Raw genomic sequence first — 17,378 nt, forward strand, 5'->3', positions numbered from 1 at the left:
TTCTCCATTCTTTGAACTCTAATTTAAATAAACAGAAGTTCTGTGAATTTTATTTATTCATTTATTTTTGGTTTTTCGAGACAGGGTTTCTCTGTGTAGCTTTGCGCCTTTCCTGGAACTCACTTGGTAGCTCAGGCTGGCCTCGAACTCACAAAGATCCGCCTGCCTCTGCCTCCCGAGTGCTGGGATTAAAGGCGTGCGCCACCACCGCCCGGCCTGTGAATTTTATGATTGGAAGAGAAAGACAGAATACATTCATAGTGACTAAGACTTTTCAAGCTGAGCAGTGGTGGCACACACCTTTAATCCCAGCACTTGGGGGAGGGGAGGAAGCAGGAAGATCAGGAGTTCAAGGCCACCTTGGGACCATTTGTTTACTCTGGTACCATTTGTTGAAAAGTCTATTCCCTCTATTAGATTGAATCGGTCTAAAAGAGAAACAGAGCTGGGTGGTGGTGGCTCATGCCTTTAATCCCAGCACTAGGGAGGTGGAGACAGGAATATAAGGTAGGTAGAGACAGGATCTCCACTGATTCATTCTGAGGATTCATAGAGACAGGATCTTGGGCACCCCATTCAGTCTGAGATTGCTTAGAGAAGTCTCTGGTGGCTGCTGCTCTGCTTCTCTGGTCTTTCAGCTTTCACCCTTGATCTCTGACTCTGGGTTTTATTAAGACTAATTAGGATAGCGCTTCAGTAGTGTCATACAGAATCGTTTCCCTGCCCTAAAAATCCTCTATGCTTTGTCTCTTCTTCCTTATTTCTCTTGGAAACCACTGGTCATTTTTTCAGTGTTTCTTTACTTTTTGCCTTTTCTAGAATTTCATGTAGTTTGAACAATCACCTTTTCAGACGGCTTCCTTTACTTAGTAATATACATTCAAGGCTTCTCTGTGTCTTCCTCATCTGATAGTTTCTTTTTCTCACTGATGTTCTATTGATGGGATATACCACAGTTAATATGTCCACTCCTTACAGAAATATCTCATTTCCAGACTGAAGCAAATATGAACAAGGTGGCAATAAGCATCTATGTTCAAGCTTTGTGTAGATATTGAGCTTTCAAACCACATGACTAAATAACCAAAGAGTAATGTTACTGAATTGTGTGGTAGGGATATGTTAAGTCTTATAAGAAACTTTCTTAATTGGTTGTACCAATACGCATCTGTGGTGGTTTGAATAGGTATGGCTCCCATTGACTCAAGTGTTTGAATGTTTGCCTCATAGGAAGTGGCATTATTAGGAGGTGCAGCCTTGTTGGAGTAGGTGTGGCCTTGTTGGAGGAAGTATGTTACTATGGGGAGGGCTTTGAGCTCAATATGCTCAATCTATGTCCAGTGTGGACTGCAGTTTCCTGCTGCTCCTGTGGACCAATGTGTAGAACTCTCAGCTCCTTCTCCAGCACCATAGACATGTCACCATGCTTCTTGACATGACCATAATGGACTATACTTCTAAAATGGTAAGCAGCCTCAATTAAATGGTGGTGCACGCCTGTAATCCCAGCACTTGAGAGGCAGAGGCAGGCAGATCTCTATGAGTTCAAGGCCAGCCTGGTCTATAGAGTGAGTTCCAGGACAGCCAAGGCTAAGCTAAACAGAGAAATCCTGTCTTGAAAAACCAAAAAGAAAAGAAAGAAAGAAAAAGGAAAAGAATTATTTGTATATATTGAATACTAGCCCTTTATCAGATATGTTTTGATATTGATAATGAGAAAGGGTTGTTTTCAAATTTGTGGCTTTGCCTATCATTCTCTTAATAGTATCTTTTAAAAAATCTTCTTTAAATTTTTTTTATTTTTAAAATATTTTTATTTTATAATTAATTTAATTTTACATATCAGCCACAGATTCCCATGTCATCCCTCCTCCCACTTCCCAGTCTTCCCCCCCAATCCACCTCCGATTCCTACCTCTTCCAGGGCAAGGTCTTCCCTGGGGAGTCAGCCCAGCCTGGTAGATTCAGTTGAGGCAGGTCCAATCCTCTCCTCCCTGCACCCTTGCCGTTCATTTACACACCCCCCATCACGTCCAGTTTGCTCATGTAGATCTCATCCATTTCTCTGTTGCTGGGTGATCCGTGTGTCTTTCTTAGGGTCCTCTTTACTAGGTAGCCTCCCTGGTCTTGTGAGTTGCAGTCTGCTTATCCTTTGCTTTACCTCTAGTATCCACTTATGAATAGGTACATACCATGTTTGTCCTTCTGAGTCTGGGTTACCTCACTCAGGATGATATTTTCTAGTTCCATCCATTTTCCTGCAAATTTCATGATGTCATTGTTTTTCTCTGCTGAGTAGTACTCCATTGTGTATATGTACCACATTTTATTTATCCATTCTTCAGTTGAAGGGCATCTAGGTTGTTTTAAAAAGATTTATTTTTATTCATGTTTATGTTCACGTGTGTGTGCACACACATGCGCGCAAACACGCGCATGTGCACATGTGTGCCAGTGGCCATAGAGATCAGAAGAGGGCATCTGTTCCCCCGACCTGAAGTTACATACAGTTGTGAACCACCTGATGTGTGTGCTGGGAATTGAACTCTGATCCCCTGTAAGAGCAGCAAGTGCTCTTAACTACTGAACCATCTCTGTAGCCCTTTAAAAATGTCTTTTGCAGCCGGGCGGTGGTAGTGCACGCCTTTAATCCCAGCACTCGGGAGGCAGAGGCAGGCAGATCTTTGTGAGTTTGAGGCCAGTCTGGTATACAGAGCAAGATCCAGGAAAGGCGCAAAGCTACGAAGAGAAACCTTGTCTTAAAACAAACAAACAAACAAAAAAAACCATCTTTTACAAAACAGATTTCTTTTTGTTTGAACCTAAACCTGTGAGCAACATCCCAAATCCTTTTTTTGTTTTGTTTTGGTTTTTTTTAGACAGTCTTGCTATACGGCTTAGGCTGGCTTTGAACCTGTGATTGTCCTTCCTCGGCTTCTTTGTAATACGGGAATTATAGACAGTTGCCTTTATGCTTCTCTTAGAGCAGAGCTTTTTCTGTTTCAATCAAGTCCATTTTATCAGTTCTTCCTTTTGTTGGCTGTGTTCCCCTTTCTTCTAAGTTCACAGTTTTAGCATTTACACTTAGGTCTTTGATTTACTTTAAGTTTCTGAAAGGTAAATAGATATCTAGAGTCTTCCACTGTTTTCCACGTGTGGGTACTCGGTTACTCAGGCACCATTTGTTGAAAAGTCTATTCCCTCTCTCGTCAGTTGTCTTTGCCTTTGTCAGCAGGGACCGGCCGGTTGTGCATGAGCTATTGCTGGGCCTTCTACACTATTTTGCACTGATTACTATTGCTTGGAAGGGTTGATGGGCTTTCTGTTTGTTTTTCAGATGAGTTCTCACTGTGTTACCCAGACTACCATTGAACTCATAAGTTTAAGTGACCCTCTGTCTCAGCCTCCTAGGTGCCTGGAATTACAGTCGTGTGCTGTCACACTGGCTCTTGAAAAGCCTTGACTGGTATTTTAGTTTATTTCTATGTAATGTAAATTACTATGGAGAGAGACCAAGATGGCGGAGACAAGCAGACGCAGGTAGGCCTGTGGCAGCGGCCCTCGGAGGTAGATGGGTCTGGCGGCAGTGGCCGACAGGGACATTTAGGCCCAGCGGCAGCTGGCGGAGACATTCAGGCCCAGCGGCGGCCCGCAGAGGTGGACAGGCCCTGCGGCGGAGATAAGCAGACAGAGGTGGACAGGACCGGCGGCGGCGGCTGACAGAGACATTCAGGCCCAGCGGTAGCCCACAGAAGTAGACAGGCCACTCAGCGAAGACAGGCGGACGCAGGTCTGTGACTCGCGGAGGTGGAAGGACCCAGTGGCAGCGGCCAACAGGGACATACAGGCCCAGTGGCAACCGGCAGAGACATACAGGCCCGTTGGCCGCCCTCAGAGGCAGACAGACCCAGCAGCAGCTGACAGGGACATACAACCCCAGTGGCGGAGACAAGTGGACGCAGGTGGGCCTGTGGCGGCGGGCCACAGGGGGGGACAGGCCCGGGGACGGAGAGGGACGGACGCAGCTTGGAATGGGGATGCCCCTAGCCCCAACACATGGGGAAGAGGCTAGCTCCGTGGGTCGGAACTGGGGCGAGTCTGGACACTCTGTCTGGGGACAACCCAGGGCCCAACTGCTGATCCTGTGAAACCCAACAACTTGGAGGTGTTGGTGAGACTACACTGCTCAGCTGAAACCCATCTGGGAGAGGATTCAGATGCCTACAGTTTGAAGTCTGAAGAAACAAGATCAGCTGAGGAGTTGACAAATGAACAAAACGTGACCTGGGAACACAGAAGAAGGCGCTACCCAGTCACCAAACCAGATCACCAGAATCATAAGTATATAATTCACCGACTGAAATCAGCTGTCCCTGAAGAAACAGCCCAATAGCACCAATTTAACCAAGAACCCCTACTAAACCAAGACTAAAAATTAGAACAAGAGAGGCACTCTCAGACACAGACACCACCTGCACCGCACAGAGGAAGAGATGAGTAGACGCCAGTGCAAAAATACAGGCAACAACATAAAGACCTATATGGCAACATCAGAACCTAGTGATTCTACACCTGCAAGACCTAAACATACCATGACAGAAGAAACAGAAGAAATCAACCCTAAAAATGACTTTAAGAAGATGATAGAGGCCCTTAAAGAAGAAATAAAACATTCCCTCAATGAGGAAATAAAAACTTTCCTTAAAGAGGAAATGAAAAACTACCTTAAAGAGGAAATAAAAACTTTCCTTAAAGAGGAAATGAAAAACTCTCTTAAAGAGGAAATAAAAACTTCCCTTAAAGAGGAAATGAAAAACTCCATTAAAGAGGAAATAAAAAACTTCCTTAAAGAAATGGAAGAAAAAACGAACAAAAAATGGGAAGAAATCAAATCAAGCCAAGAAAAAGCAATTAAACAGATGAAAGAAACATTCCAAGATCTGAAAAATGAATTTGAGACAATAAAGAAAACACATGCTGAGGGAATGCTGGAAATAGAAATCCTGACAAAACGAACAGGAACTACAGAAACAAGCATAACCAACCGATTGCAAGAGATGGAACAGAGAATCTCTGACACTGAAGACACGATAGAGAAAATAGATTCGTCAGTCAAAGAAAACACTAAAGACAAAAAAGTCGTAACACAAAACGTCCAGGAAATTTGGGACACCATGAAAAGACCAAACCTAAGAATAATAGGGATAGAAGAAGGAGAAGAATACCAACTCAAAGGCACAGAAAATATATTCAACAAAATCATAGAAGAAAACTTTCCTAACCTAAAGAAAGAAATACCTATGAAGATACAAGAAGCTTACAGAACGCCGAATAGGCTGGATCCAAAAAAAAAGTCCCCTCGTCACATAATAATCAAAACACTAAACACACAGAACAAAGAAAAAATATTAAGAGCCGCAAAGGAAAAAGACCAAGTAACATATAAAGGTAAACCCATCAGAATAACACCAGACTACTCAATAGAGACTATGAAAGCTAGAAGATCATGGACAAATCTCATGCAGACACTAAGAGACCACGGATGCCAACCCAGACTATTATACCCAGCAAAACTCTTAATCACCATAGGTGGAGTAAACAAAATATTCCAGGATAAAACCAGATTTAATCAATACCTGTCTACAAACCCAGCCCTACAGAAAGCACTAGAAGGGAAAATTCAACCCAAAGAAGCTAAACACATCAAGTCCATGAAAAATCAAGCAATAGATAATCCCACACCAACATACACCACAGAAGAAACAAGCTGGTGTAGCTATCCTAATATCTAGAGAAAAAGGATGTTTCAAAAGAGAAGAAGTCTTGTGGCAATCAATGCCTCAGTGGTCCAGGTAACTACCAGAACTCGGAAAAGTTGCTTGAACTTGGGATTGACTGGGAGGCCAAAGATTTAAAGAGCAGAAGATTCTCTCAAGACACAAGTTGTGTGATAATAGTGTGTTTTGTGTGTGTGAATGAGAATTTGTAAATGTTGAATTCTAGGCTTCGACAATCATTGTCAGTGCAGATTAAGCTGCAAGTATTTATGCTTTAAAACTTAAATTATAAAGCTAGTTACGTCTTTCTAACAACTAGTTTTAATGTTTATGAGCATATTTTACCTACATTACCTTTTCAGGATGTTGAGAAAGATGCATCACAAGCACAGGCTGGAGGCTGGGGGCTAGATGGTTTTGAGGAAGAGGTCTTGGTGGACTCTTTCATAGAGCAAAGGGAAGCAATGCCTTCTGGGAAATGAGCTAAGTTTTAATCTAGTCTTTAAGATTAGAAGTCAAAAACAAAAATATTAAGGAAAGGAAAACCTAATTGATCTTTGAAGTATTGTTATGTGGAATTGAGTGGGACTTTTGAGGCCTTTCTTCCAGAAAACAAGGACTTGGTTGTCAGGCCTATATTAGGCCTAAACCTTGGTGCCATGTAGTTGTACTTAAATCATTTCAATGGAAAGTGTGTTAGTGATTGGAACTTCTAGTGCAGTTTGGAGTTCTTCCATTTGAAAAATGTGATATTTGCATGGGATTGTTTGAATCTTGTTTTCTAGTCCCTCCCCATCACCACCCTCATAGTCTGAAGGTAGATTTTTCTCTTGATAAAGGAACAAAAAAGGTGAACATCTTGTTTGTAAATAGGTATCTAGTAACTAGTGGTAAACTTGAAATGGTAGAATTCTTTAAAGCCTAATTCTAGATAGCCTCAAGAAAATGTATCTTAATTACTTTTGAACCTGTATTTACCTTGTTTTTTTCAAATATCTTAAGTTATATTTTCTTTTTCAGAGCTGCTTCTTATTTGGGGCTACTTTTTTTTTTAATTGAGGTGTAATTCATAAAAGGGTATATTGTTTTGATGAGACTTTTTACAACTGTGGCTGGATGTCTTTCTTTAGTCTTCCAAGAAGGGCCATTTTACTTTTTTAGAGTTACTTTTTAAAGTCATGAGGTCAACAACTTGGACTACTATGCATGTAAGTGCTAATGCAAATTAAAGCCCAAGTTGACCTCCAGCAGCAGTTCATTCTATGTTGATAGTGAGAGAACACTTTGCCTGTTAGAATACTGTTACTCGTGGACTGAAATGCTGAAGAAACCCCTCCCCCTATTTTGTTTTTTTGCAAAAATCAAGGTATATTCTAGGGTTTCCTGGTTGACCTCAACAGATAAACTGAGATGATAGTCTTAGTTCAGAAATTATCTGAATGTAGATTTACAGTCTATGTGTACAGCTGGCTAAATGAGATCGCTTTCACAGTTCTGCATGTATCCCATCGGCTCCCCATTAGTCACTGAACTCTTAAAACTGGTATTGTAACATTATCACAATGTTTTGCGCCAATTTTATAAACTTTACAGTGCAATATGTGTTCCTTTTCTGAGGCAAACCAAAGGTATATTTCTCAAGGTTCTGCTGCTATCAGCAGCGTTGATGGAGGATTTTTTATACATTTGTAATAGATAGAAATTAACCAGAAAAAGAGAAGAAAAAAAAGTGGTGGAGGAAAAAGTGAACACTGCAAGAATACTCAAAAGGGCTGAGAATTGCAAACGCCAAGAATGGCTTTGCATAGTAAATGGAATAGAACAGCTCTGAACTATAGCTTACTTTTCCTGGTTTGGTCTGACAGAATGATTGAATGCTTTTGTACAAAAATCAGAGCCTTAAAAACAAGGATTTGGTGAGATTGTAAAATGGTGTGCCACTTTGGCAAAACAGTTTGGTGGTTGGTCAAAATGCAAAACATTGTTACTCTGTTACTCAACAATTCTACCCTTAGGAATATATCCTCAAACTACTGAAAATGTGCACCTATGAAACATGTACAGGAAGGTTTACAGCAGTGTGTTGCTAATAGTAAAAAAGTTAAAACAACTCAAATAGCTATCAAATACTGGAGAGAAATAAAATGTGGCTTATTCATACAATAGAATATTATTAAGACATAAAAATGAATGAGAAACTGACAGATTAAATGACTTTGGTGAACCTTCATAATTTCATTTGTAGATCTTTCCATTTCTAATTTATAAATACATTTGGGGTTATAAATTATAAATGTACTGCCTCCTGTCAACATTGTATACTTCTATTTGATGATTTCTGTGTCAAACATTATATGGAAATGTTTCCAAGTATTTTCTGTATTAACTGTGAATGAATAGAACAAAATAAATTGCCTGTGATGGAAAAAAAAATTACTATTAGTTTAGGTCTTGAACTTGACATTTCAGTTTGGTGTAGTTTCGTGTGTGTGTGTGTGTGTGTGTGTGTGTGTGTGTGTGTGTGTGTGTGTGTGTGTTTTCTCTCTCTCTCCTCCTCCACCCCATCTATCCTTAACAGTATCTCACAATGTGTTCCAGTGGCTTGCCTGGATTTTACTATGTAGAGCAGGCAGGCCTCAAACTCAGAGATCCTGCCTCTGCTTCCTAAGTGCTGGGATAATTGTGTGCCACCATGCTTGGCAGTTTCTCTACTTTCTTTATCCTGATTTCCTATGGGTTACTTGAATATTTTGGTATAGTTCCCTTTGTGTTTCAATACAACTGGCTCTAGATAAGTAAGTGATCAGCTTTTTAGGCATTATGCTAAGACTTTAGTTTTGTATATTTACAACTTACCAAAGCATTCTAGTTTTCACAACTCACTAGTGCAAATTAAATATTGGGACCATGTATTCTACATTCCTGTAGTTTCCCCTGATTTAATATAATGCCTTAAATACAACCTATATACAGGTTTATAATCACAATAGGCAGTGAGCTATCATCCTGGGTGGGCCTGACAAAATCAAAGGAGGCTTTAAAGATGAAGCATCAGAGAAATTCATGGGTTTGTTGCCTCAGGGCCTCAGGGAACTGAAAGGAATCTCATATCTGCAGTCAGCAAGAAAACAAGGATCTCCATCCTATAATTTCCAGAAAGCAAATTCTGTAAAGAAGTCAACAGTCTTAATAGAGGGTGACTCTGAACCTTTCTGATACTCAGCCCCAGCCACACCCCAGTTTTAACTTGGTGAAACCTTAGCATAAAAACCAACTACTGTACTTGGACTCCTGACCCACAAGAACTATGGGATAATTTTGTGAGGTTTTGTTTTGTTCGTTCACCACAGGGGCCTAGGAGAGCTGGCTCCACCCCTCCCCTGAGGAGAGTAGTCCCAGTGGCCCAGAATGACCAACTCAGTTATCACTCAGACCCACATCCTGGGCCTTCAGTTGGTCCATCCTAACATTTACCCCATCTATGACCTCTTGGAGTTTCTGAAGGGATTGGTCCTGCAGAACGATGGTTGCAGCATCTCCATGACTCAGCTAACAGCAGAATATCAGAGAAGAGTTTTGGTGAGGGTCCAGTGATGACAGTGTATCAGAGAGGCCTTGGACCAGTCCAATGACTTATTGCCAAGAACATTTTGCTGGTGGAGCTGATTGGACAAAAGGACACTTATACCCAATACCACTAGGATGAATGAAGAAGTGTTAGAAAGACAGAGGAGTAAGGTGGGTTTTTTTGTTTCTCTGTTTTTAATTAATATTTTGGGGGGATTTCTTTTGGGGGATGCTTCAAGGGTAAGGGGTGAATATGGAGGGACTGGGAGGTGAGTGGGTATTGGGTGCATGATGTGATATTACCCAAAGAATCAGTAAAGAATTATGTTATTAAAAATACCCTCTATAGAATTAAGCTTTTCAACAGTATTATGAACTGCCCAACACAGGCTACTTATGAAAAATTAGAGGTGTATTTAACTCACAGTTTTAGAAGTTTAAAATTTAGTACCCTTAGGTTCATGGTAAAGGCTACCACTTGGCTACATCATCTCATGACATGGATATCTACAGCAGATGTGTGACAGAACCAAGTGATTGTCTCTGGAGATGTCCTCCTTTGTAACAGACCTCTCCTGAGAACTCAGGGAAGGGCAGAGCTACCTTATGCTTCCAGTGTCCTAAGGTCCCATGCCACAAAGGTCCCACCTGTTATTTATTTGCAGTGCTATTTACTGGGGCATGAGAAAACACGAGGTACAATGGAATCCACTGTAAGAGTTTTATTAGGGGAGGGAAAGGGGGAAGGTGTAAATAGGCCTACCAGAAAGAGAGGTGCGGAAGAGAGAGTCCAGGAGTGGGTGGAGCCTGATTTTATAGGTCACCTCACGCATGTGTATATGGGTTTATGTAGCTATGCTACACAGGCACATAGATTAAATGACTACAATGTACACGGATTACATAGGATGTAAGGCCCTGGAGTGACTAAACATTTTGTCTGACTGCTGGAAAGCACATATGTGGTCTTGTGGCTAGGAAGTGGCTAGGAATTATAACACTACCACCCACTAAAATCATTATCCTTGCAGCTAGGTCTTTAATACATTTGAGAGAACACAGACCATATCTGAATCACAGCCTCAAAGATACACCAAGATGTTTAGCCAGCTATTTGGGCATCTCATAGTCCAGTCAAGGTAACACATAAACATCACACCTACTTTTAAAGAATTTGTAGCCTATGAAGTGGGCATCTTTTTGTTGTTGTTTTTGAGGTTTGTTTATTTGTTTTGTTTTTGTTTTTCGGGACAGAGTTTCTCTGTGTAGCCTGGGGTGTCCTGGAACTCACTCTGTAGCCCAGGCTGGCCTCTGACTCAAGAGATCTGCCTGCCTCTGCCTCTTGAGTACTGAGATTAAAGGCATGTGTCACTACTACCAAACTGGAGTGGGCATCTTTAGATCAATAAACAGCCACTATATTATTTTAAAGAAATCTGAACAAGAGATGTACAGTGTGTACAGAAAAAAAAAATCAACAAAATGGAAAAATCAGCTGAAGGATTATTATCATTCCAATCTCAATTTGAGGGCTAACTAGGCTCCAAATTTGCTACCTGTAGCTGAAAGACTAATTAAAAGAAATTTATGAGGGGCTGGAGAGATGGCTCAGCAGTTAAGAGCATTGGCTGTCATCCAGAGGTCCCGGGTTCTATTCTCAACCCCATGTAGCAACTGACAACTGTCTGCAACTCCTGTTCCGGGGGATCTGACTCCCTCATACAGGCATACATGCAGGCAGAACACCAATACACATAAAATACAAATAAATCATTAAAAAAATAAATTTGACTAGAGTTAAATATGATTGGAAATTAGGTAAATATGGAATACATGATGTGCTTTTTTGGCAAGGTCAAATAGTTTTGGCATGATTACTACAATGGTTCTCTTTATTTGTTTACATTTGTAAGTACTCAGAAAAAGTGACACAACGCCACTTTACACCTCAGTATTTGTTGAGTGTATTTATTCTACACTGGACTGGGCTAAATTCTTGGGCCACATCATGAATAAGAAGTAGGCCTTGCTCCCATCTTGCTAGCTAATGGCCAACATAATTCATGAGGACTAAAATGTTATAATTAATATAAGGAAAAACTATATAAAATAAGTACAATAAGTATATACAATATATACAGTCAAGAATTACATTAACAATGTCCAGTCCGTAATATTGACAAATTCAGAGAAAATACTCCATTATTTATCCTATTTTGGTGAGTCTAAAATGTACCTACTTCACTTTCTATCCTAACTTGCATTACCAGCCAAAAATATCTTTTGATGTCTTTCAATCTTATACACTTTACATCTCTTTAGTGAGTTTCTTTTCTGAATTTGTTAAGAAAAACTATAACTATCTAATCTCCAACTCCCTCAGAGACACAAGAAGGAAATAATATTATCTAAGTAAGCAGTAAGTGCAGACAAGCAATTTCCAAAAAATGTGGAAAATGACAGAAACAGCTGGCTACATGGACAGCCACCCATTTCTCTGCAACATTGGGGCATCCATCTTTGGCCTACAGGCCTAATATATCTGACAGACTCATCTGTGAAGCAGGATTTTCTAGAGAGCCTTCCTACCTTGTCTTGGCAAGGTTCAACAGTACTTTCTTTTGTGTCCTGCTTGTCCACTTTGGACAGTCAGCAGTCAAGGCAAGGGCACTTTCTTGCCCAGTGGCTAACTTGCTACAAAGAAAGTAAACTCCATAAGAAGTTTCTTTCATGCCCATCATCTTCTCTGAAGTAGATTGGTGCTGCTAGGAGCAGACATGTCTCATAGTCATAAAAAAAAGAATCTATGTTATTAAAACATCTTACATGCCATATTCTATAGATCTCTGAAGTGTTTGAAGATGACATGTCTATCTAAAATATATCTGTTTGACCTTGGAAACATACCTACTCTGACTACAAGTTTGATTGTAATAACTACTAACTTTACTTTCTTTATATCCTAATTAGTTGGTAATAATAAGGACTAGCAATTTGCATTACATTGTTAAATGAGCTGTATAGGTACAATACCTTGAACAAGAGTAGAAATATATGTACAGTATTTTTTCTAACAAAATTAATCTCAAATTTATATCAATACAAAATTTGTATACAATATAAAAAAATCCAATCCGATGTAAAATATTTAAAACTGGTAGTTGCATTCTAAAAGTAGATTCAATAATCTACCTTTTTATCTTATCATATCCATATTTTCTCTTTTTTCTTTTCAGAGTAGAGTCAATAATCTACCTTTTATTTTAGCATATCTATATCCTCTTTTTTCTTTTTTTTCAAACAAGAACCCTAAATCTAATCTCCTTTGTTTAGCCTTTTTCCTGACCATTAATAATAACAACTTGTAACCAACCATCCTAAACAATGACAATTATCTATATAATTGTCCACATTACCCATTGAATGACCAAAAAAACCCCACCCATCCCACCTCTTGGGAATGTGGGCATCATGTTCTTAAAATTACTTCCTCCTGTCTGGAGGCAAAGGCATCTTTAGGGAATCTTGAAAAGAACATTTTTAGGTTAATTGTCAAGTCCTGAAGAGTTAGCTGTATCATTTGTTGTCCAGTCTCTCTGCATAATGGGAAAATGCAGGGCTTGTCTCAAGTCCTTAACTCAAGTAGTCTGTGAGGCTGGATCATCTCAGCTAGCCATCTCGAAATTGTCCTGAGCAGTTTGTAGTCCAAAGCTGATCTTTGGGTGGTGTTTGTCAGCTTAGTGATATTATCATTGTCCTGATGGAATCATCATTGGGTCGGATTATTCCTTTTCTTGGTAATTTTTTCTAGGTAGTTCTGTCTTCTTCTTTGGATGTTTATCTGTTCAAACATCTTTAAATTCTTATAAATGGCTGTTTTAATTTTTCTGAAAGACAAAAACAAAACCCTTCCTCAACCCCTACTTTGGGGAGGTTCTAGATCTAATCTTTATTAATTTTGATTTATACTTTCTCCTAAATTTTTTATTCTCTCTTCTATAGCAGTATGGTTTTTTACAATAGGCATTAGGTTCTTTAATTGTTCCGGGAAGGATTTTCTTCCATGATGGCAGGAAAGGACTGAACTGAATTTGTCATGAGGCCTTGCGAGCCCCTCAGGGAGTTCCTGACAGCAAAGGCAAAGGATTGCCTTGTCTGTCCCTTGTTGATCTACATTCAATAGTCCAATGTCTGCCTTTGCCACACCTTTTGCATAATCCAGAAGGGATGGGCATTCTGCTGGGATTATTCCTTGAAACATCATTATTTCTAGGATTGCCCTGTTTACAGTCCCTTTTTAGGTGACCTTATTTACCACATTTGAAACATCTGAAATTACTATTTTTCTTCAAACCTCTGGAAATCACCTCTTCTATCCAAACATCATCATGGTCATGAGATTCAATATTCATTGTATCTCTGATCCATTCCTTCAAGGGTGTTGATCTTGCCCTTAATGGTCTAATTAACCTTTTGCATTGTGCATCAGCATTTTTAAAAGCCAGAGATTCAATTATTATCTGTCCAGCTTCTGAATTTTGTATCATTCTATGTACTGCCGAAGACAGCCTTTGTAAGAAATCAGTAAAGGTTTCTTTTGGGCTCTGTATAACTTTTGTAAATGACTCAATTTTCTTTCCTACTTCTTCAATTCTGTCCCAAGCATTCAAGGCTGCAATTTGGCATAAAGCCAGGGTGTGGTAATCATATAGAGATTGCCTTTTTACATTAGCATAATCTCTTTCTCCAAGAAGTTGGTCTTGGGAGATTTGCATACCTCTAGCCCTACTTCATTGTTCAATGGTCTTTGCCTTATCTTTCCACTAGGTCCTCCATTGTAATTGGGGACCAGCTTCTAAAATAGCTGTAACCAAATCTCTCCAGTCTTGAGGAATAATTCTATTACAAGTTGACCACTAGTTTAACATCTGCTTCACAAATGGGGAATGCATACCTTATGATACTATTGCTTCTTTGAATCTCCTCAAATCTAACATTTGCATAGGAGTCCAGTCAGTTCTTACACATCCGTGAGCATTTGGCAATTCCTGTAAGGTTACTGGGTAGATTAAGGTTGGCTGTTTGGAAGCCTTAGGCTGTTTCTCTGTAACCTTATAATGTAATGCTGAGATTGGTTCACCTTTAAATTCTTCTGTCTAGATCTGAATATCTCTATGATCTGTTTTAATAGGTTTTTCTAAAACTTTTATCTTGGCACTCACATTAATCAACTTTTTCAATGATAAAACAAAAATAATCAAATAATATTTATAATTGACATTACATCTATCCCATCAACATTAATTATCCTCTCACTTAATTGTTCCATTTTCAGAATGTCAATTATATAATCAAACAGAGACCAAACTCTCCATTGTAAAAATGTTTCCAATTTCTTAATGTGGGAAAAAACTTCTAACTAATTCCTCCCTTTAAGAAATATTAATTGACTCACCAAATCTGCTGATAATGGTGATTCAGATGATGGTGTGGCAGCAGCCTGCAGAGGGGCCCAAGGAAAGCCAAAACCCTCCAGGAGAGGAAAGACGCCAAAAGCCAGCTTTCTGCACCAGGGAACATGTGAAAGCAGCTAATTCTGGAGTGTTTGGAGATTGAGCCTGGGGAGTTTGCTGCAGAGAGGCTGCAACAGAAATTTAGCCATTGGGTGAGGGACTCCTGCCCCAGGCTGGGTGGAGATTCTGGCCGTGTGTAGCTCTAGCCTGAGCCTCAAGCAAGCAGCTTTTTAGTGAATTCAGGCCCCACATTAGGTGTCAGATGTTGTTTGATTCTTAAATGGTCTTATAATAAAAAACTCAGTACCAGGTATTGGAGTAAAAGCTGAAAGATCAGAGAAGCAGAGCAAGCCACACCTACCACCTATTATTACCTTACCAAATCCACAAATCCTCCGACTGAAATCCTCTGAGTCTTTATCCAAAAGGGTCTCAGCTTGTTCCTTTTTTCTCATGTCTTATATACTTTTCTCCACCCAGCCATGTCACTTCCTGGGATTAAAGGCATGTGTGCTTCCCAGTACTGGGATTAAAGGTGTGTACCGCCACTGCCTGACTTTGTTTCCAGTGTGGCCTGTTGCTGGAGGGCTTCTCTCCAGGTTCCCCAAGTCCCACAGTCCCACAATCCACTTATAAAATAATCACTCAGACGCTTATATCACTTATAAACTGTATGGCCGTGGCAGGCTTCTTGCTAACTGTTCTTTTATCTTAAATTAACCCATTTTTAGAAATCTATACCTTGCCACGTGGCTAGTGGCTTACCGGCATCTTCACATGCTGCTTCTCCTGGCGGTGGCTGCAGTGTCTCTCCCTCAGCCTTCCGCTTCCCAAAATTCTCCTCTCTCCTTGTCCCACCTACTTCCTGCCTGGCAACCTACTTCCTGCCTGGTCACTGGCCATCAGTGTTTTATTTATATAGAACAATATCCACAGCAGTGGCCTTGAACTAACAGAGATCCAGACAGATCTCTGCCTCCCAAGTAATAGGATTAAGGGTGTGTGCCACCACTGTCTGGCCTCTATGTCTAATCTAGAGTCTGGCTCTGTCCTCCAATCCCCAGGCAAGTTTAGTAGGGTGCACAATATATCACTACAGAACAAATAGCATTTAACCAGCTTATTAAGATAAAAGCCAAGAGAGTGTTTATGATGTAGACACATAAATCAGAAATCAGAGGTGGATGTTTCCAGGACAATTTAGCTTAGTTCTCATCGTGGATAGCCTATGCATCTGCTCTGTGCTTGGGGGATGCAAAGGAATATTAATATTAGCTTCATCAGCACAGGAATGAAGGGCAGAAGGAAGGAAGGAAAGAGGAAGGGAAGCAAACTGCTGCCCCCAAAGCAATTGAAAGTACTTCTGCTCTACCTCCTGTTTCTGTCTCACACATACTACTCTTTTTACTGTCCATTATATTTAGCTCAGTTCAACACTGGCTTAGAGTAATATTGAGTAGGCTTTGTTTACATGACTGAGTTTCTTGTCTGTAGAGAGCTGTGTTCAAAGGCAGGAAGCTTCTGTAGGGAGAACATACAGTTTTGATATGCAGTACAGGTAAGTGTGTTTGTGGTGGGGAGAATCTGTTGGATCCTGTTACTAAAGAATTGCTGCTAGCATTGCATGTGTTTCAGAGAGATCTCACAGAGTTTGCATAGCATGTTTAAGACTTTCTGCTCTGATCTCTTTGTTATGAATTTCTTTCTTTCTTTCTTTCTTTCTTTCTTTCTTTCTTTCTTTCTTTCTTTCTTTCTTTCTTTCTTTCTTTCTTTCCTTCCTTCCTTCCTTCCTTCCTTCCTTCCTTCCTTCCTTCCTTCCTTCCTTTCTTTCTTCCAACATATTCTTCCTCAAAGGGCAGAATCCAAGTCCAACACAGTGTGAGAGAAGGGGTTAGCATGCTCTATAAACTGTTAGAGAGATTTAAAAAATAGCCATTTGACTAACACATAGCTCAAAGCCATAGAAATGCTTGCAAAATTGCTTCCTGTGCAGTCACAGTGACCGCAGAGAAGCAGAAGTAAGAAGGAAGCCGTGGGACTAGAGCTCTTAGGAAATCCTTGGCAGGTCTTCAAAATTTTTTCATTAAACTTTTTAAAAAATCATGCAGAGAAGCACTTGGGAGGCAGAGGCAGGCAGATCTCTGTGTGTTCAAGGCCAGCCTGGTTTATATAGTGAGTTCTAGGACAGCCAAAGCTACATAGTGAGAACCTGTCTGGAAAAATACAAATAGAAAAATCATGCAGAGAATTTTTCTTCAGAAAATTAAATGCCTTTCAACAGCATACTACAAATGAAAATATACAAAATTTTCCTATAAAATAATGTATCTTTGGCATTAAATTACTTTTCTAGAAATATTTTGACTTTGAGAATTAGCTACTGAAGGAAACCTTTTCTTTACAGGCTGTGGCTATATTGTGACTAAGAGATTTGTAATCTGCCTCAACGTGTTACTAAAATAGAAGTTGATGTAATTACCATGCTTGCTCTTTACATTTAACTCAAGGCATTGCTTAAAAT

Source organism: Peromyscus maniculatus, chromosome 19 (assembly GCF_049852395.1).
Source record: "Peromyscus maniculatus bairdii isolate BWxNUB_F1_BW_parent chromosome 19, HU_Pman_BW_mat_3.1, whole genome shotgun sequence".
Lineage (NCBI taxonomy): Eukaryota > Metazoa > Chordata > Mammalia > Rodentia > Cricetidae > Peromyscus > Peromyscus maniculatus.